Here is a 21,651-nt window from a genome sequence, read left to right as displayed (position 1 = left end):
AGCATCCCTCGACGCCTTTTCAGTCACATTCTCGTGTAATATGCCGTCTTACATTGATTGAATTGCAGTAAAGAAAATAAATAATTGGAAGTGACGGGACAGAACAGAGGAAAAAGTGCGAACTGACATCCATGTCTGTAGTCAATTAATTAATTTATGGGGTTTTACGTGCCAAAACCAGTTCTGATTATGAGGCACGCCGTAGTGGCGGACTCCGCAAATTTGGACCACCTGGGGTTTTTTAACGTGCACCTAAATCTAAGTACACGGGTGTTTTCGCATTTCGCCCCCATCGAAATGCGGCCGCCGTGGCCGAAGCCTCGGAAGCCTCGGACATCCCGAAGCCTCGGTCCGTCCGGCAAACGCAGCGAACGAATCCCATTAATGATCGCGGTAATTGACTACATCGGTAATAAACTACACCGTGCTTTTACGGTGATAGGAATGCTACGCAATGAGGCGTGCGTAACACGAAAGCCGGAGGGCATATGGATCAGTATACATGCTCAATGCAAACAAATATCACGCAAAGCAATGAGGACGGGTGAGGAGGACGCACGTCCACACTTGCGCCGTGCTCGTATCCGGCTCCGTTCTGCTCGAATCGAAAGCCAATCAGGCACCGGCGCTCACGGCGTGTAGAATCCATAAAACATGGCGCGATTCTCGGGCTTTCCAACGGCGCAGCTTCTGTGAAGCGTGTCTGTACACAGCCAGATGAGACCAGTTCCTGAGGCGCGACCTAAATGCCTGCGCCTCTCGACTTTCGCACCTCGTTTGGCGCGCCTGAGCGGCTTGTCTCGGCTTCCTACGCGTACGTTCACTGTTGCATGATGATGGCAGTCTCCTGTCTTATCGCTCCATACTGTTTCCCTAAAGATCGCTTACGTTCTGTCCACTTCATATTGCGTTTTCGCGGATCGTCCGTCGCGTTAGCCCAGTGGCTATGCCGTTGCGCTTCCAAAGCTCGAGGAGGTGGGGTAGATCCCGACCCTGGCGGCGGCATTCCGATCGGGGCAGAATGCAGAAGGCGATCGCGTACCGTTCATTGGATGCACGTTAAAGACACCCCCCCCCCCCCCCCCCCTCAGGTGGTCAAAATAAACCCTGAGTCCTCCACTGATAATCAGATCTTGGTTTTGGCACGTAAAACATCAGAATTTAGCGTGTTAGGTTTCAACGATTGGGCGAGCTTGTTCACGTGCAAGATGTGGAAAATGCATTCACGATGCCCAGAATTCATTTAAATTTCTTTTGAGTTCTTCAGTCTTCTTGCACTACAAGCTATGTGCCAGAATTGTTTGGTGGACTGTTCAGTTTATTTGGTTAATTTTCCGAGCGACTTTCACCTTTCTCTTATGATGCATTACTGGAGAATGTCGAGGCGATCTCTCTACCGGAACACTTTTAGAGTCTAACAAAGGTTCATTTTTCTCGTACGCACGCCCGTTGCGTATTTTATACATCTTTTTGCAATAATTTCCTACGAAACTCCCATCTTCTTTCAATCCCGTTTCCCCCTTACCCAGGGCCCAGTAGCCAACCACGCTCAGCCTTGGTAACTTCCCGGCCTTTCCCTTATCACTTATCCCTCTCTCTCTCTCTCTCTGCTACAATCTTCAGCTCAAAGAAGCTGACTAGTTTTCTGCACTCGAAACTTGCACATCTACAGATTGGTATGGTGCGATAAATAAGGCGTCAGGAAGTCAATTTATTGCCTACGAGGATTCAATCGCGAGCGACCCGGCAGTGCGTAAAAGAAGTTTTGCCAATACGAGCCCGGTTATCTAGCCACACGAACACTGTACGTAGTTTATCAATATAGCTCTAACTGGAGTTAATAACAATATTAATGGACGCCAACGATTACTCTCCTTTAGCTGAATATATCACATTGCAGCTCTAGGAATACGACAATACCTTTGCCACAAATGTAGAAAAGACCCCCTTTCCTTCTGCCACGTCCTGTAATCATTTTTCTAATTGGTGAGGCTTCGAGTCGCAAAGCTTGCAACTCGGGTATGAGGAACGCCGCAGTGAAGGACTGCTGTGGAATATCTTGCACCAAGTGGCGCTCTCTCACGAAGACCAGAATCCCGGCTGTTTAGCGATGCCAACTTATCGGAACGTGGTCCCTGACCTCTAGATTAGCAACAATGTGTCAAAGCCGTGGGTTCGCTATGTCAGGTGCTGTTTGGTCTTCTGCAATAGCAGCGTATTATTCGTAACTCCTGTTCATGCACTGAAAAATATGCATGCACTGAAAGATAAGCAGGGTAATATCAGCAATTCGATGACATAGTAATAGCAGCGGAAGAATTCTATGCTGACCTGTACGGTGCCCAGAGCAGCCAAGCTACTTTCATTCGAAGTAGTGATGCACAGGGTACAGAGGCTCCTTCTATAATTAGCGATGAAGTTAGAAGGGCCTTGTAAGACATGACCAGGGGAAAAGCTGCTGGACAAGATGGAATAACAGTTGATTTATTCAAAGATCGAGGAGATATCATGCTTGAATAGCTTGCGGTCCTTTATGCCTCACGCCTTCAAGTGTACCAGAAAGCTGGAAGAACGTCAACATTATACTCATCCAATAAGAAGCGAGACGTTAAAAAATTGAAGATTTATAGACCCATTAGCTTGCTTTTAGTATTGTATAAATATTCACCAAGATAAGTTTCAATAGAATCAGGACAACACTTGACTTCAATCAACCAAGAGAACAGGCTGGCTTCAGGAAGGGATATTCTACGATGAATCATATCCATGTCATAAAAGAGGTAATAGACAATTAAATGTGCGTAGTACAATCAACCTCTCTATATGGCTTTCATAGATTATGAAAAAGTATTTGATTCAGTAGAGATACCAGCACTCATAGAGGCATTGCGTAATCAAGGAGTACAGGAGGCATACGTGAATATCTTGGCAAAGATCTACAAGGATTGCACAGCGACCTTGGTTCTCCACAAGAAAAGTAGAAAGATACCTGTCAAGAAAGGGGTCAGGCAAAGAGACGCAATCTCTTCAATGCTATTCACTGCATGCTTAGAAGAAGTATTCGGGCTCTTAGACAGGCAAGGCATAGGAGGGAGGATCAACGGCGAATATCTCGGCAACCTTCGGTTTGCATATGACATTCTCCTATTCAGCAACAATGGGGACGAATTACACAAATGGCTGAGGACCTTAAAAGGGTGGGGTTGAAGATTAATATGCAGAAGACAAACGTAATGTACAATAGCCTGGCCAGGAAACAAGAATTCAGGATCGCCAGTCAGCTTCTAGAGTCTGTAAAGGAGTATGTTTATCTAGGTTAGTTACTCACAGGGGACCCTGATCATGAGAAATAAATTCACAGACGAATAAAATTGGGTTGGAGTGCATACGGCAGGCATTTCCAAATCCTGACTGGAAGCTTACCACTGTCGTTGAAAAGGAAAGTGTACAATCATTGCATTCTACCGGTGCTAACATATGGGACGGAAACTTGGAGGTTAACAAAGGCCCTCGAGAACAAGTTAAGGACCGCACAAAGAGCAATGGAATGAAAAATGTTAGGCCTAACGTTAAGAGACTGCAACAGAGAGATGTGGATAAGAGAACAAACGTGGATAGCCGATATTCTAGTTGACATTAAGTGGAAGAAATGGCGATGGGCAGGCCCTGTAATGCGTGGGGTGGATAACCGGTGGACCATTAGAGTTACAGAATGGATACCAGGAGAAGGGTAGCGCAGTCGAGGACGGCAGAAGACTGGATGGGGTGATGAAGTTTGCAGGCGTAAGTTGGAATGAGCTAGCGCAAGACAGGGGTAATTGGAGATCACAGGGAGAGGCCTTCATCCTGCAATGGACATAAATATAGGCTGATGATGATGATGAGAATGATTCGTAAGTCCTCGCATCTTTGCGGACCGTGTAGATTCAACTTAAATATACATAAGGAAAGGGTGAGTTGGGGGGGGTGGGGGGGGAGAGAGATTTTAAGCCTTGGAAGTCGAGATTTTGGGGAAGTCATGGACATCAGTAGACTACACGCTGAATTTAGTCGTACGTTAAACATTAACATTAAATAGTCGCTGCAAACACGCAGAAGGTTAGGTTTTCCTGGCTCCGAGAATTTCTAGGCTGTGGCGAGCTCCTTGGAACGTCGAAAAGAGAGAACGTATGCAGCGAAACCGAACAATGATAGCGATTATGATAAGTCGATGATGCATTAAACGCACACTAGAACCTATATATACAGTCATGGAAAACTGTCGCACAAACACATCGCTTAAACGCCTGTAGCTACTAACGGGGTTAAACAACTGCATGAGCAGTCTGCATTATGACGTAAAAGATACAGACGGAAGCATGTATCTTTTAGCCTCGTATTCACCGGTGCCGATTCTAAAATTAAAAAAAATGAAAGTATGGGGCTTTACGTGCCAAAACCACCATCTGACTATGAGGCACGCCTTAGTGGGGACTCCAGAATAATTTGAACCACCTGGGGTTCTTTAACGTCCACCTAAATCTACGTACACGTTTTTTTTTTTTTTTTTTTTTTTTTGCATTTCGCCCCCATCTAAATGCGGCCGCCGGGGCCTGGATTCGATCCCGCGACCTCGTACTTAGGAACCCGACACCATAGCCACTAAGCAACCAGCGCAGGTGGTGCCGATTCTCTATTACGATGAGAACGAAGTGGCGTAATCGTTGAAGTAGCCATGCATAGTCAGATATCGACGAAGGGAGTTCATCCCAACGCCATTGTGATTGTTGCTAGGGTCTCTTGGTCCGAAAACGAGCACAGCTGCCTTGCGCCCTGTGAATCCGAGGAGCTCGCGGCCAGACCCCCCCCCCCCACCAATATCTGTAGCTTCGCTTCGCTTGGCCGATTCGCAGTGCGCAGGCGCGAAAACATTTGGAGCGCGTACAGTGGCGCGATCGGTGAAGTCGATGTTTATTCGTCGCCGCCCCAGGATGCGCATTGATACACAGCAGCATATTTGCTTGACAATCAAGGAAGAAAAGGCTTACACCCACCTCGATATCCGTTTGATCGCGGGTGGGCGTACGTTCTCGTCAACTGTTTGTCAGCTGGGCAGACGGGTATTCCGTCTCTGTTGTTCAGGGAAGTGGTTGCGATTCGCGCGTTTCGTTGTCACGTGAACCCAGATTTCTTATTGTACGCGATATCGAGTGGGAGTGAATATTGGTGACGCTACCATCATTGCTTGAGAGCGTTCGATGTGGCGGGAAAGTGGATTGGACAAAAGACTTTCGGCGCGTGCTTTCTCCGTCAAACCTGGTATCGATTTTGCGTGTGTCCGAAGTGGTAATGCGTAACTACGGTATAGCGAATGGTAGGTATACCTAAACGGTAGATGATGATGATTTAAAAGCCGACAAATTTAGATTGAGGTACAAATGTTGTATGCATAAGTAAAAGGAGGCATGGTGATTTGCTTGAAGGGCGGAATAGATCCGTCGAGGCCACGGAGAAATATGCGTTGCTAGCATTTTTCGCAAGGTGACAGTTGCCACCGTACCAATACAAAGAGGAAACCTCCAAGTATCAACCTAAGTATCTATGTATTGGCTTTGACCTCTGCGTAGTCATATGAGCCATTTCACCCAAGGCTGGAATTTGAAAAAGAAGTGGGCCTTTAGTAAGAGGTACCGAAATAAGGTTTTCATATTGTCTAATTAGCGATGCGATGAAACTTGTAACCTTTCCGGCGCGAAAAATAAAGCTCAAAAGTTTACATCACTTCAGTCTTCGTTAATCGAGCTCCGAGTTTGCCGTTGTAATGCGACTACAAAAGTTACGCAGGTCGTTCACAAGTTGGCGAGATATGATCGCTCAGACGACAGGACGAAGGCATCTAAGCCAACTGAAATGGTTTCGCTCTCTTTCTCTTTTCTCCCTCTCTCGTGACTTTCAGATAAACCTTTCAATGTATAGTGTTACCACCTCATGCTTTCTGCCTGACCACCTCCTGACTGCGCATGCACGTCACAGTACGTCACGTGCAGTAACTCTAACATAGTATCTTAGCACGGCGTAGCCGCTCTACACATAGCTTTCACCGAGCCACGCACGCGCAGTAAAGCCTGCGCGTTCACAGTTGGCATCAAACGGTATCGGTAAGGGCAGAATGCTATACGCTAAAATAATGAAACAAGGTGGTATGGCGCTACTGTAAAATAATATTTTGCCTAGAGAAAAATAATAGAGCACCCCCACGAACCAACAGCCTCCGAGGCGGACAAGCGCAGCCAAAGACGCACACGCCCAAATTGCGGGATGCCCAGCGGCGACTCTGCGCTGCCGCTCGAAAACCCTTTGTTCTCTCTCTCTCTGCGCCGATCGGAGCCTATTAAAAGTGCGCGGCCTCGCGCCGATCTCTTCGCGCCTGAATGGCTCCGGCGAATCCTTGCGCGGGTTTTTCGGCCCGTCCCGAGCGAGGACCGCCGCGAAACGCGCTTTAGAAATAATAATCCGCCGCGGCGTTCGCCTTTGAACTGCGCCGCGCAGCCCCCCGAGACAACGGAGCTCCTCGGCGAAGGACGACGACGCAGCCGAACAGGGTGCCGACCACAATAGGGGCTCCCTGTGCGTCGTCACGTATCGTGTCCGCACTTCGCCCGCGGCCGCCGAAATGTCCGCGCGCGCTCGAGGCGTTTATTTTGGCCTGGCCCCGATTTCGGTCGGTGCGCCGCAGCGCCGCCCGCGCGCGTTAAACGGCGAGCCGTCGCCATATAGCACAGGCCGGTATACGGCGCAACGAGATTGCGTGCGTTTTTCGTTTCCGGGAACGTATTAGTGAGTCGGGATTTCGAATGAAAGCGGTGGGGCAAGAGGTAGCCGGGTGCTTGGACAGCACATTAGCTCTGTTTTCGATTCGCCTGCACCACCTGAACCAGTTCACAATGTGCTCCGCCCTGTCATTCCAAAAGCCTGGTTCAAGATTTCGCTGCGCCTCTACTTATGCCGACTTGGCGCAGGCGTGAAGCCGCAGCGTAGCATACGACGCAGCACACGGACGCGAATGCCGTTAGGAACCTGTTGATACGCGCGTCTGCTGTGTCTATACGCAAGCGCGGGGTGTACTTACGACTCGGAAGACGATCGTACCTGCAGTTAAAGACCCTCAAACTTACGCGATCGGTGCACATTAGTTGTGAAAAAACAAAAAAAAAAAAGCAAGAAAATCATAACGCCTGCACCGCGTCGGCACCTTGACATTCCTTTCGAGTGTCACGCCGTGCCTGGACCGAGGAAATCGGGCTGTACAATTTCCTAACTTCTCGTGCACCGCTGTGAACTGGTTCAGTGTGGCGCAGGCGAATCGAAGGGTCCTTTTGTTAATCCTTATACGAACTGGCGGCTTATTATTGTAAGGGTTGTAAGGTCATCGTCATCCGCCTATATTTATGTCCACTGCAGAACGAAGGCCTCTCCTATAGCAAATCTCCAATTACCCCTCTCTTGCGCTAGCTGATCGCAACTGGCGTCTGCAAATTTTCTGATTTCATTGAACTCTGGGGTTTCACGTGCCAAAACCACGATTTGATTATGAGGCACGCCGTAGTGGGGGATGACTTTCGCATACGTGGATTTCAGGGAGAGGACGGTGTGGCGTGTAGGAGTAAAAACGAGGCGGAATTTCAGTTATTAAACCGCTTCAGTAGGTAGCTGACCTTCAATTCGTAATTCTATTAAGGCAGTTCAGTAAGATTATTTTCATATGCCTTGGCTGTTCTCGTATCTATGAAGGTCGTCAGGTGCGCCGCACAAAAACGCAAACTTGTCGTGTACAGTTTATCATTGTCAGTTACACTGCCGCAGTCGTTGATTATTTGCGTTTGAAACCTCCAGCAGATATACGGATATTCGGTGTGGGGAACGGATGAGGAGGAACGGAAACATGAGCCTTAAGGGAGCTGTGTTACCTACAAACTTAAGTAGTGCCGTGCGAAGCTTCACTTGGCCCGTAGGTTTGCTCACCAACCATAATAGCACCCGGAAAACGCACGCTGAAATAATCAGGATGAGGGCAGAGATATAAGCCAGTCTCAAAATGACAGATTGATTACTAATGCCGAGGAATATACCAATCGAATATTCCTGCTGAAGCGGAATTTGCGTAAATTGCAGTGTACGCCTTCGGAGGAACGCGAGGAATATGCCGATAATTGCTTGCTATAGCGGAAATAGCACAAATTTTAGTTTACTTCGTAATTACCTCTCTATTCATCACTCGCACCATGATCACGCGACAATGCAGTGGCTGGATTTTTACAGAGAGCGAAAGGGAGAGAGAGAGAGAGAGAGAGAGAAGTGAAGGAAAGGCGGAGATGTTCCAGACTCACGTCCTATTTTCTACCCTACGCAGGTGAGAGAGTGCTAGGGGATAAAAAGAAAGCAATAATGAATAGAAAACAATGAGCATGTTGCTTCGTCCGTAGCTAGATGCACATTGAAGCTATATGTGGAGTTGCTCACGGAGGTATGTTGACTTCAAGAGCTGAATAAGTGAACGTATCGCTTTCTGGGGTTGTGAGGCACGTGACCCCGGTACTAGCACTTTCGTCACCGGGAATGATCTTGAATCAAAGTGATCTAAGGTGGTGAGGTGTAGGAGGCCCGTGGTGTCAGAGTGGGGACACTGAGATGCAGAGATGTTAGATAGACTGCTCCCACCCACAAATGTTGAAAGTCACTCATCGAAATCAGAAACGAATTGCTCTTTGTGAATTGCATCTTTAGAAACGGCAGGCTCCATCATCCGCGTAAACAGTTTGTGTCAAATAAAAAGCGTGTCAAACAAAGTGCGCGGAAAATGGAAGAATAAAGACAGATTTCATGAAATTAGAACAAGGGTCTGTTGTAGTGAATCGCTTGTCCATACGCTGGCACGCTGAAATCTGTTAATCATTGATTACCCGGTTAAGCCAAAACCACTTCTCGAACGCATGTTAGAGGGACTGCGGTGAGGACCAACCCAGTTCGACATGTAATGCGCTCTGCTTTACGATGGTTGGATGAATGTTAGGGTGGGCTTTGTGTATGCGCACTGGAGTATCACGCGGCCTCTATAACCACCCGCTGTCTATATAGCGATGAATAGCCACGCTCGCGTTTCACGAGCGTGGCTTATCGTAACGTGTATACTTGTAACCTCGCTTAGAGCGTCCGCGATCTAGCGAGATGAGAGGACGCTCATTGCGTGCACCGTTTCAGCGTCGCGCCGAGCTTATCTCGCGTCCTTTGTGACGCGAATGGCACGGGTTTGAAAAATGAAAATAATAAACTTGTCCTGAGTGCACATCCACAGAAAAGGCGAATGGGAAAGGGAACAGATGGAGAGGAAGTAACCGGAGCACTCACTACACGTGCTTTATCTCACGTGATCTAAACGTTCATGTTCACATACCAAATGGATGGCGTGTTTGCTGTTATACTTTCGTTTCAATCTTTATTTTCTTTCTGCGCGGTTATAGTAGGTATGCGAAACGTGCGCACGTTTTGTTTTTCTTCTCTTCCTTTATTCTTTATATTCTAGTGTGCGCGTTGATGAGGCCTCGTGTGTATATATATGCTGTTTGGATGGTCCCTGAATTAGGTTTTACGCCGCCGACAAATTGTTTATTTCGCTTCGCGCTGTCTGTCCGTCACAGCGAGCGCAGTATGAGTGATGTTCGTGATTAATATAAATGCCGATCCTTTGCGCTGTCTTCTTTGTCATGCAGGGATGGTTATTACTTGCACGCGCGCGCGCCGACCGAGTTCTTGCGACAGCAGACCGCGAAAGTGAACTATACAATAAGATACATTGCCGCAACGTATATACTTCACGTAAGTAATTTGCTTTCAGTTTTATGTCCTTGTACGTGTGCGATATAGAAAAGTGCTCGAGCCGGCTATCATTCAGAAGAGCGGTATGTCGAGCGAAATGTGTGCACATACTTTTTTGTCAGCCGAGAAGAGAACACTGGTTATAGTTATTCCGAGAATCTGACACGACGTTCTGCGCAACTACGTTTTCAATTAACCCGTCTCCCGACACTACGTAATAGCGCTGTTTTTGGTCGGTGAGCGCTGCATTCCTGTTATATATAACTTTTTTTTTTCGTCCTTCGCATCTCACACCACCTGCGCAATTACAATTTATATTTCAGCCAATATCGCTTAGCTGACGGATCAAAACGGCGTTATCTGAACATTAAGCGGCGAGCACTAAATTCTACAGTTCTTCGGGCCGGCCCGAATATGATACTAAGCGATACCATGTACTTGCATGTAAGCTGTAATTTATGCGTTCGTATACTAAATGATATGAGGCAGGTACACTCTATCTATCGTTACAACGTGTACTTGTAGCGGACACCCGTACAAAGTTGACGCACAAGGCGCGATAGTGTGCGCATGGCGTGCCGATAGTGGCAGAGCTGGGTCTCATTTTGGTTTCAGTTGATTATTTGCTCATAATAAATTTACAAATATGTGGATTGTACATGCAGACTATTGCCCCAGAATCGACAGACTTAAAAGGGTATACCTGTCGTTTGCACTATAATAAGAAGAACTAATGCACAACATGTGGCTATAGACATGATTACAAAATTCGCAGTGTATCTACGAGCACAATACACATTATCTCGTTAACTCAGAGATATTAATGTCACTGGGGTCGCCAGTGGAATGCTTACACCGAGTAAAAAAGCGGACGAAGGTTACATAGATGAAACGATAATGAATTCCGTAGGAACGGGGCTTAAAAATTGGCCGTGAATTTGCCATAAGTATAGTTATGCGGTTTGCTAATAAGTACAGTAGTTGTTACAGAAGCGAAACGTGCGGAAATGCAATTGCAAATGCGTTTGCGTTAACCTTAAATGCGATGAGTATGATGTGCCGAGTTGTACTTAACCGGAGCGATAGCAAACTGAAAAAGAAGTGAAAGCTTCTTGAAAGGATCAGTTGTGATCAGTTTTGACTTGTGGAGCCAAGTGAAAGAGCAATGTTGACCACAGTAAGCTTTATTGGAAAAATGCTTGCTTTAACTACAGTAGACAGCCTATTATTTAATGTGGCTGCGTTGCTCATTTTTACCTCCACTTTACTAGTCCTGCGTCTATCCCAGTCTTGATTCAGTCAACTCCGTACTGTGCTTGCAAATTTCCCAAACACGTGGCTGTTTTAAGCTATAGGCCTCGACTGCACCTGCTTATAGGACCAGTGCTGTTCTCAGACACCGGTTGTCTGTTTCGCTCATTACGCAGCTTGCCCAACTCCACTTCTTTTTTTATTTAAACCTTTATCTAGAATATGAGCGACCCTCGTTTTGAAGGGGGGGGAATGAGGTGTTCAGTTATACTTCCGTATTTCTATCTTATTAACTTACGCATGTCGCTTACCGTCGGTCATTGCATTTGCAATAATGGAAAATTTTCGACCAATGTATGGCATAATTCAGCGTCCTCATTAATCACTGGCGGCGCATGCTGCAGTGGGAAGTGGGGAGAGCATGCACTATCTCTGATATGCTTCAGCGCAGCCAGGATTGCGTTGAAGATAGATAATGTCGTTGAAGATAGACAATTCACATTAACTTCGCGTTTCTGTTTTACCGCGGTTTATAGCTTCGCTTCAAAGAATTTTTTTTATCAGGTTTCGTTGCAACAGCTCATTTCAGCGCTGAAATATTGACCATAAAAATGTATTTTGCTTGACCTTGAAGAGCTGAGAAAACGGCGTTGAAAAATAATCTTTGTTCACGAAATGGCTGCTTTATAGTTTCGTTTTAAACACTTGCGCTTCCTGATCTCGCATTGACTGGAGCTGGGTAACATTTCGGTGCATGAGCTCTTAGTTTTCTGTTGCTGATTGATGCACATATTCGGCTCCACAGAGTAAACCTTCTTCTTCTTTCTGGGGTTTTACGTGCCAAAACCAGTTCTGACTACGAGGCACGCCGTAGTGGAGGGCTCCGGATTAATTTTGACCTCCTGGGGTTCTTTAATGTGCACTACAACGCAAGCACACGGGCGTTTTTGCATTCGCGCCTCCATCGAAATGCGGCCGCGCCGCGGCCGGGATTCGATCGCGCGATCTCGTGCTCAGCAGCGCAACGCCTTAGCTGACTCAGCCACCGCGGCGCGGGTCGCAGAGTAAACCTTGATTATTTGCGCTATGCGACCAACGTAGGACACCAGCTGGAAATAGGATACACGAGTGCGGAATACAGGTTTTGTAAGCACGCAGCCTGTTTGTAAACTGATTTCAGCTAGCGTGCGGTTGTTTGCCTGGTGCATTTTGCTTTAACGAAGGCTTCAACTTGTTGGTGTCAAACTTTCGTACCGTCATCTAGGCCTTTAACTCCCGACACATGCGTTGGCAAATACCTCTGTCAGTGACACGTACCCCTCTCTCCCTCCTCTCTCTCCCTCTTTGTCTCTCTCCTTCTCTCTCTCTCTCTCTGCAGTTACAGAATGATCAAAAGGACATTCGAGCAAGCACTCAAATGAGTGATAAAACGAGTAAACAAATGTACACCAGTAATCCAGTACACGTGCGCTGTAACTAGTAGTATGCGAGAAAACGTGCGGTGAGTAGAAAGTTTTTGCAGACGTTTTAACAAAAACTCGGTGCCCCACTTTCCAAAAGTGATCTATTCGTAGAAGTTCTTACTTGTACATTTCCGTTGGGATAGGTATTCCAAATAAATAAAGAAAGAAAACACGTTCCGCGCATTCTAGTCAGAAATGCTCATTCGCCGTGTTTGCCCAGAAAGTCGTCAGAGCCGAGTCATACTATTTGCAACTACGCAGCTAAGAATTAATAAGGGCTCGGCGACGAGCCTCTCGTTCACATACATATAAACGGCCTTCCGCGAGACACTTGTCATTCGATGTTGCCATGTGCTGTTCCGCGCGGGCGAACAAATTGGCTTCAAATGGACTCGTTAGGGGCCGTCATTTGCGAAACCTGTCGCGTGTCAAGCGGCCATAAAACGTCGCCGGGAGAACAAGAACGCGCATCTATCGCAACCTGTTGTGCGCACGCGCGCCGGTAAGGGGCACGTCGTCATTTTTTGTCGTGACAGACGCGGTTGATTAGTTCCCGCAGCAATCCACCTCACCCGACACACACACATTATAGCGACCGTGTCGAAATCGGCTGGGCCAGGAATACGACTGCGTATTGCCTGACTCACGCCGCTTCCGATTAGACATCGAAAGTGATTTAGCGCGAATGAGGTCGCCTGCGGTAGCTAGTGGAAACGAGGTAGAGAAAGAAAGATACAGTGTAGCCTATATCTTACGGGCGTGCTAATTGCTGTTAAATACAACCTCAGTTACGACCGTCTGCAGTTATGCTTCTACTTAAAGTGAGAAACCGAACCGTTGTTGTTCCACTGACTGTAATAAATGAATGTATAGGCAAATGTGGTTTCAAGGTTGCCGCTGTAGGCTCTAGGCTTACGACAAATCGTAGGTGAGTTTGAGCTGAACCGCAGTAAGGATGCCTTTGTAGCTAGTGCGGTTGTTCTAAGTTTCTAGAAGCCACATAAGTTAAGGTTCGCGTTCAATTTGATTTTGTGTTATTGCACACTTGCTTCTTTGTTTGTGTCTTTCAATGAGAACTAGAAGAAGAAGATTGTTTCATGTACCATACAGAAAATTAGGAGTGAGAGAAAGATCTCCCTTTAGGCAGCTTGGCGAAGCTCTCTAACCCCTGTAAACTTGGACAGCGTCCAGCATTAGGTCACAGACTTATCGATCAATATATACCTTGCGTGAAAACATTTATACGTACAATTCACTCAAATTGTAAAAAGAAAGAGACTCTTCGGGAAAAAATAAGATGACTATATGAGAGCAGCAAGAGATGGCAATAGCAGCGACAGGACGTAAAACAGCAAAAAATTGCGCAGAAACCATCGACGACGATTGTCAATGTAACGAATAGCCGAAAGCTTCTAGAAAGCCATGCGCTTTATGAAAGGAATGGCGTGCACGAGAGCCTTGATTTGTTACAGTTAGGACATTTAGGTAGCGCTTGTTGTTTCAGAGTGTAATTCCATAGAGATCCGTTAACCAGCACATCTGAAGCGGTGTCGCAACCATCTCCTACAGGCTCCACGGGCTGTTCTTCCCGAGTGATTCACTATACAGCGCCTAAACCTCCGGACAGACCAAAGCTCTCGCACGACAACACGTGTCGGCATGCCCGATTAATCCCCTTGCACGTGCAACTCTGTTACAGACGATGCCACGATGGTACGTCTACAACGGAGTCGAGTATAATGCGTTCGCATTGTCGCAGGCTTGCTAATTCTCACAATCTCCGCTAGAGTCCCGGAAGATTATTGGAATTTGTCGAAATATTTTATTTTACCGCTGCAAATGGCGTGTCTGGAACTCATAGGTTAGTGAGAACTACGTCCGCAATGAAAGTTGATTTCTTTTTTTAATCTCTTATATTCACTGTTTTTGTTTGTCGCCGAACGACAACAGCCCACGCCGTTTACATAGAGGTCTCTGTGAAGGCTATGACAGTCCATCCCCCGACCACCAACCTCGAGAACGAGCGAAGGAGCCAAAGCTTTGATAAGGGCTACGACAATGACAGCAGCAGCAATCGCCTGCATACGCATCAAAGCTGTGCAGTGCACAGGTAGAGACAAGGGTCCCACAGAAGAGGACGGCAAAGCACAGATACGATACTTTACGATTCAACGCCTCGTTACCGCGCGTTCGGAGAAAAGGTGCCTAGCAACGAATTGTTGTAAAATTGAGAACTCAGCACTGATGAACAAAACTATACAGCACTTCATGTAAGCAAGGAGGCAAATCAACGATACCTCTAATGCCTTATATGAGTGATTATATGCTGATTAATCAAACAAAAGAAGTTATATTCGTAAACACCGCACGCATGTCACTGAATTCTAGGGTGAAACGTCGCAACGTATTGCTCCCAAATCACCAAAGCATCAACATGAAGGGACGTCGCATTAAAATTTTTTTTCTTCATTTACTGATGCAATTAAGAAACCTACGTATAATAACCTAATGGGCAAAGTTATGAAGCCTATCTCTGTTATAGATATTTTTCACTGCTGTGTAAGTGCGCCTTTTGTGGCGTCGTTGGAAAAATTGTTTTGAGTATGTGCAAAGTGTTAGGGGCTTACGTTTCGCTTTTCCTACCGTGTATAATCGTGGGGCAGGCTGTTTTCGGTGCAGCCGAAGTCAGAGTGTAGTAAAACATACGTATGTTGTACGCATGCACAATATCATCGTAAGGATCGATTGTCGCATTGTTGGTTTACGAAAAAAAAATTATTTGAGGAGCGCTTTTGAAATTGAGTGCGGCAGATCCCAATGCATATGAGCACGGAAATGCTTAGTGTGAACAGTGTACTTAAAACGAACTCTGATAGTGGGCAATACTATCCTGAAACGTATATGGTTTCGCGTTTATCTTGTAGCGATTAGAGTACTGAAGCTATGTAACGTTGCGGTCGCATTCCAAGCTCGTGATGCACATTCGGTGAGGCATACATTTATTCCTTGCAAGGTATTGAATCATACCTCGCAGTCCCACATTGCGGGCGTGCACCTCAGAGCGTATAGTCAATATATGCAAGGTATTGCAGGGATGCGTCGCAATCGCAATCCATAATCGCGAAGCGCGTGATCTTGACGCATAATTTGTCTATTAATGGCACTGGAGCATACGTAACAATCTCGTGTCACAAACCCGACGCCTGTGGTTGGCAGTGTAGTTATCTTATGCAAGATACCGAGGCACACATAACAGTGCTCCTCTGTATACTCGCGCGGCACATGGTAATAGTGTTGCATGTCATAAGCATACAGAACAACGTATACCCGTATTCGCTTTTGACAGTCATATTGCAATCGTAAGGCAATGTGTAAGCACGGGATGTATAGGTGTGGAACCCGCAGTCACTATAGTTGCGGCCTGAGCGGGAGTATGCGTCACCATCGTCGTGATCATCATCGTATGTTTTGTACAGTTCACTGCAGGACGAAGGATTCTCACCAGCGATCTCAAATCGCCCCTGTTTTGCGACAGTCGATTGCAGTCTATGCAAAAAAAAAAAAAAAAACTTCGAATGTGATCGCACCTCATAATAACGTCCCTCCCTTACCGTGTTTCTCTTCTAGCAATCTTCCTGTTAGTCTATTAATAGACCACCGGTGATTTCCTCCAAACACTAGCATGACCTGTACAGTTCCATTTCGTCCTTCTAATGTCAACTGGAATATCAACTAAACCTGTTCGCTGTGCAATCAATACTACCGATTGTCTTGTTCTTCTGTATTAATTGAGAAATATGGGAATTTGGGCCACAGAAAGGTGGGATATTCTAAAATCTTACACTTATAAAAACACTGAAAATAAATAAATAAAGTGAAATAATTAAATACATTAACTGTCGTGATATATAGCAAAATAACAAGATACCAACGTAGCCAGTTCATGTATCGCAGAGGAAACAAAGAAAACGAAAATAAAAGGTTATAAGAAGCACAAGACTAACACAAGCATCAACAGATCATGGGAACAAGGAGATTATTAAAAATTCACGTACTAGTATTCAAAAAGAAGGTATCATGTCACTGAAAACGAGAAAATCCCGCAAAGGGGCCCTGAGTGCTAATCTCCGTTTGTTGATACACGGCCAGGGTCGAGTAACCTTTTGTACAGATAAAGGGCGCCTACCTAAATGGTATACACAACTGCGTAAGATATCTGTCTCTTAACCTTACCCCTATCATTTCGCCCGCTCTCCAGTCTCTAGTTTATTCTGGTGTTTCTTCGTTATCCTTCAAGTTTCCGCACCGTAAATTAGCACCGGTCTAATTGGCGCTGCAACGACAAGTAAATCGGATGCCGTGAGGGCAGCTGTGAAACGACGGCCGGGTACATGAAACAAAAAAGCGCCGATTCGTGATCGCGTTTGCCGTTTGTGAATGCGCGCGAACATGGTACGGCGCACAACGGCGCGGCCGCCGATGCTGCCGCTGCCGCTAGTGTTAACGGCGTCACAGGCCATTAGCGGGGCTTCTGGGCACGCATTTATGCAAGCTTTTTCGCCGCGCTGCCGCGTCATGATCACTAACAAGGGCGTTCGCTGCCGATGTCGCAATCGCGGAATCGCTGCCGTGCGTTTGCCCCGCTGGGGACTCCCACCCCCCTTCGCGAACGGTGGAAAATTCCGCGCTGTCATTCCAACCATTTTATATGGTGGCTTTTATTGTATGCGGAATTAAGTCGACGGGTTCGTCTGTTTAGCAGAATTTAGCGCCTTAATTTTTTAGCCTTTTGCATCTGGAAAAGACCATACTCTCTCTATCTCTGGAACTCATTACCGGCACCGATATTTAAAGCCTTGGGGAATGCTATTGGAAAAGATAGATTAAAGCCGTAATTTTTCAATAGACCTTTAATACCACGCCAGGTATTTACGTCAGTTTGTGAACACAATCAAGGGAAGGTTACTTGTAAGTTGTTACGCATTTGTTCTTATCCGAAGTTTGCACAAAGTTTTATATATAGCATAAAATTGTTTTCAATGCGCTTGGCCTATCAATCGAAATTTCTTGCCTGGACTTATGTTGTTGTGTCTGTCTTGACACATTATGTGGTGTAAATTTTCATTGGGATTGGGTGCTTCTTTTCTCTCGGCGAATATCTTATTAGGGAAACCTATAGTATTCCGCCTTCTTCTTTTTTTTTTTTTTTGCTCGTGGGGAAAATAATATTACTGTTCTTTTTGTTTTCCTTTCTTTTCTCTGAGACTCATTACCGATGGCTCATTTAAGGCCTTGACACAATGCTATCTAGAAAGAACAGATTAAGGCGGTAATTTTTTCAATGGTCATTGTAGTAACACTTTTCGAACGAATAAGCATCCCGTAACTCTTTCAGAAAAAACGACGCTCACTTGCAGATGAACTTGAAAGACACAGTCCTTACGTAAGACATTGCTTGCGAAATAGATTTCGTGATAAAATGACTACAACTGAGAAATAGTAAACAAAACAAAACAAAAAGAAAAGTAAAAACAACGCAAATGGCGGTGATGACATTAGCAGTGTCGAGATCAGGGTTATTAGCATGAACAAAGTAACGCTGCGTATTTCGCGGGTTAGTTTACGTGAAATTGCTTCTAGACCGCACGAGCGGTAAGCACGAGTCGAAAGAAATTTTCTTCATCGAACCGTTTTTGGCTGAGAAAGATACTGCGAAGCCGGAAGTGAGCGAACATACCTCTTCAATCACGGGGCCGTCCATCCGTCTTCCGTGGGTTCCGTTCGACTTGCGTAACCGCGACACCCGCCGTCGCTACGGATGCTATAACTCCACTGCGCGCAAAATCTTGGTCTCGAAGTAAGCACGAACATAATCACAACTCGCCTTGCCGTGCAATGACTTCCTTTTGCAGATCGCGAACTCGGGATCCAGCGTACAACGTCTTCCGACACGCGTCTACAGCCTGACTCGTATAAGTGAATGTGTATCTGGCCTTCGGAGCCTCGGAAGGGCTATGCAGTAATGGCTGACCTCTGAACTCATTGGCTTTTCGACGGTGAACGACGGAAGAGACCGCCATTATTGGGCTGACTCGTGAGCAGAGTGTAAATCTTTCCGTCTCTGGCGTTCTGTGTGCCCTCTCCACTTCTGGCTTTTCTTAGCAAGCAACTTATAGTTGGCTGTATACGTGCGTCGGCTCGGACGGTGTAGGAACCGACCAGAGAATGGGCAGCTGTAAATGGATAGAGCGAGGGGCATTCCGACATGCACTCTCGCTCTTACCCGACCTATTCGCCGTCTTTCACTATCTCGTTTCCCTGAGCTTGCTTCAAGAGCGAAGCGTGCGCGCGACAGAAGCGAAGAGGACGTCTCTTGCACAAAGAACCATTTTCGCTTTCTCCTTTTGACGACCAATGGGACTTTCTGAACCTTGCCTTTGACAACGGCACTGTGCAACACTGTTGGCGAGGCATGTCTTCTAGCCTAGAAGCTTCGCTTTACCCTCTCTCTATCGGTTATGGTCACTTTGCAGTTACTTCAGTAGGACTTTGCCAGCATCATCCTCCAACTTGTAAATCGAACCGAAAGACTCTCCAAGGATTCGAAGAAGTGGTCATAAAGTACATCTTGTCCCTAATTCGCCCTCACCCGATATGGAAATCGATGCTGCTTCTTCGAGTATACCTTGACGCGCCACGAGAGTGTTGTAGTGCATAAAGGTATTTCTGTTGCTACGCAAGTGTACAACTCCAGATTACTGAAGTTACGGGCTGTCGGTCTACGTCGCGTCTTACGGTATTCCGTTAGAACGAAATTGCCGCACTGCCGGCAGTGTCTGGCAGCGTCCCAAATCATTCCACTCTAAAAAAGAAACATAAAATATGAGTAATTACTGGATTACGTATACTGTATACTGTGCATAATATGTAACGTTTGCGCATGGTGTAATATTAAATATTTCGCTATAATGTTGAAACCATCTGACCATTGCCCGTATGTATGTTCCATAATTCGCGTTATGTTTTTCGGCGTTCGCTAATTTCACTCGCAGCCATAAAAAAGAAAGAAAGGGAAACGCACTCGCACTGCGAAATTGTGGTTAATTTATCACAGGTCACGGTCTGTTGTTGTGTCGTGTTCAAGAGATGGGCTAAATTTAATTAGAAGATATTTGTGTTTCGCTGCTTTCAGTGGAGATTTTGGAAGCAGTTGTGTTCCCAGCTGCTGAATTGACGATGCAGGGTAGGGACGTTCTTTGCCAGCCTGAAAAGGAGAAAAATAATGAACACGCATTAGTGCATTATAAAAACAAATCAGCGTAAAACAATTGTTCCAACAAACAGACAGTCAACTGTTTGCTTCCCGAGTGGCGTGAAATGCAGTTTAAATTTCTTTTCAAAGAGCGGAAGGGCAGTAACTTGAACATTTTGCGTACAATTGTTGAACATAATTTTGGTACGATTAATTAGTTCAACTCAGCATACAAGGTTTATATATGAATTTGCTTTCTCTCTCTCTCTCGCTCGTTTTAAATAAACAGGTATATAAACGAGGATATTTAAGGAAGGATAATAACAAGGATAACAAACAAGGATATTTAAACATTTCCAGCCCAGGATTGGGCCTCTATGTGAATCAGACAAGCGCAGGTGATCGAATAAAATGAGGTTCTCTCTCACTTACTCGGCAAATTAGCGAACAAGTGTGCTCAAAAACGTGGTTCTCGTTTGGTACATATCGGTTATTATTACGTATTTATTCAAGTTCCTAGAGCGCCATCATCGGCATTATTATATAGGGGGCAAGTGAAGCAAAACACGCACCTTCGTTACACAAATAATGACGGATACAATAATGACGCTGTACGCACAATACACAAACAAATGCAACCACGAAGGCAATGAAGGCATGCAGTAACAGGTATACGCGCGCGTGATGTGTTCTCTGTTGTGCCCACATGCTACGTGAATGAGCAAGCGATGCGTACAAGACCAATCAGGTTTTGCCTATCTCTAGCATGTAGCTATATGCGTAGTACATGTTCGGAAGGGATGCCAACCGCTTTAGTGTCCCCAGGTGCAGCGAAGGCCTTTATGCCGCTCGCATTCGAAGCCTCGCAGCAATGTCTGCTTCAATTAGGGTCTCAGCATCTGCACGACGGGCGTTAAGCGGCGGCGCTGCTTTACGTTCTCGGGGACATAACGAGTCCCATATCGGCGCCATCCCAGTTGGCGCTCTGTATTTTTTTTTCCCCGGCCCATCTCTGCAAGTCACCGCCGACAATGAGCATCACGCTGAGTTTCCCGTGGCCCACCAGCTGAGATATGTCGGGAATACGGAGTACATAACGTATACACGCGGATAATAAGGGTGGCCCCCCCAGGGGGGGGGGGGGGGGGGGGGGGGGTCGCTGGGGGCCTCTTGCGGCACTGCGAGCGCTGCCAAGGCAAAAAAAAAAAAAAAAACGTGGAGGCAATTAAGGCACCTGTGCGCTCCTAACAATGCGCGACGCTAACTTTGCATGTGCCCGCTCTGAGGCCGTGCAGATAATACGAACGGGGGGCTTGACGTCGTTCTTATAACCCATTTCATTGTTTTGCCGGCCCTCCCCTGTGATAGCTTTGTTTTGCTATTTTCGCTCCCATAGTGAGGCTATGAACAACAGGAAGAGCAGATTAAAAAAAAAATGATAAGCCCCATCCTTGCGGGCTGTTTTCTCCGAGTGTATTTAAACGCTTTGCACTTGCTACTGCTTCTCTAGGGTGATATGGTTGTGAACTGTCCCCGGTAGAATAGAGATCATACGCGTATCTCCCAAGTCGCGCCGCTTAACGTCGGCGTAGCGGGAAATAAAATGTTTGCGGCTCACTCGCGCCACACTGTGTTGTCATAAGAGGAACGTGTTGTTAACAAAATGGTCCAGAGCGTTCTTGTGTAACGAAGCGCGTGGTGTGGTATAAAACCAGCAATAGCTGACTAAGAAGGAAGGTAACACACGTGACGTCGAATGAGAAAGTGCGTTTAGTTTTGAACGTTTGTTATAAGTGGCAGGTACCGGTAATCACACTTAGCCGTTGTCGCAGT

The 21,651-nt window shown here is 46.2% G+C and overlaps 1 protein-coding gene across 1 annotated transcript in view; it reads left to right on the top strand.

Annotated features, from left to right (window-relative positions):
* LOC119455555 (homeobox protein abdominal-A homolog) overlaps positions 1–21,651 on the top strand; it is an 84,657-nt gene that overhangs the window by 44,336 nt on the left and 18,670 nt on the right. The window lies entirely within an intron of this gene.

The sequence above is a fragment of the Dermacentor silvarum genome, chromosome 6, assembly GCF_013339745.2.
Source record: "Dermacentor silvarum isolate Dsil-2018 chromosome 6, BIME_Dsil_1.4, whole genome shotgun sequence".
Classification (NCBI taxonomy): Eukaryota; Metazoa; Arthropoda; class Arachnida; order Ixodida; family Ixodidae; genus Dermacentor; species Dermacentor silvarum.
This window is presented reverse-complemented; position numbering and strand designations above follow the sequence as displayed.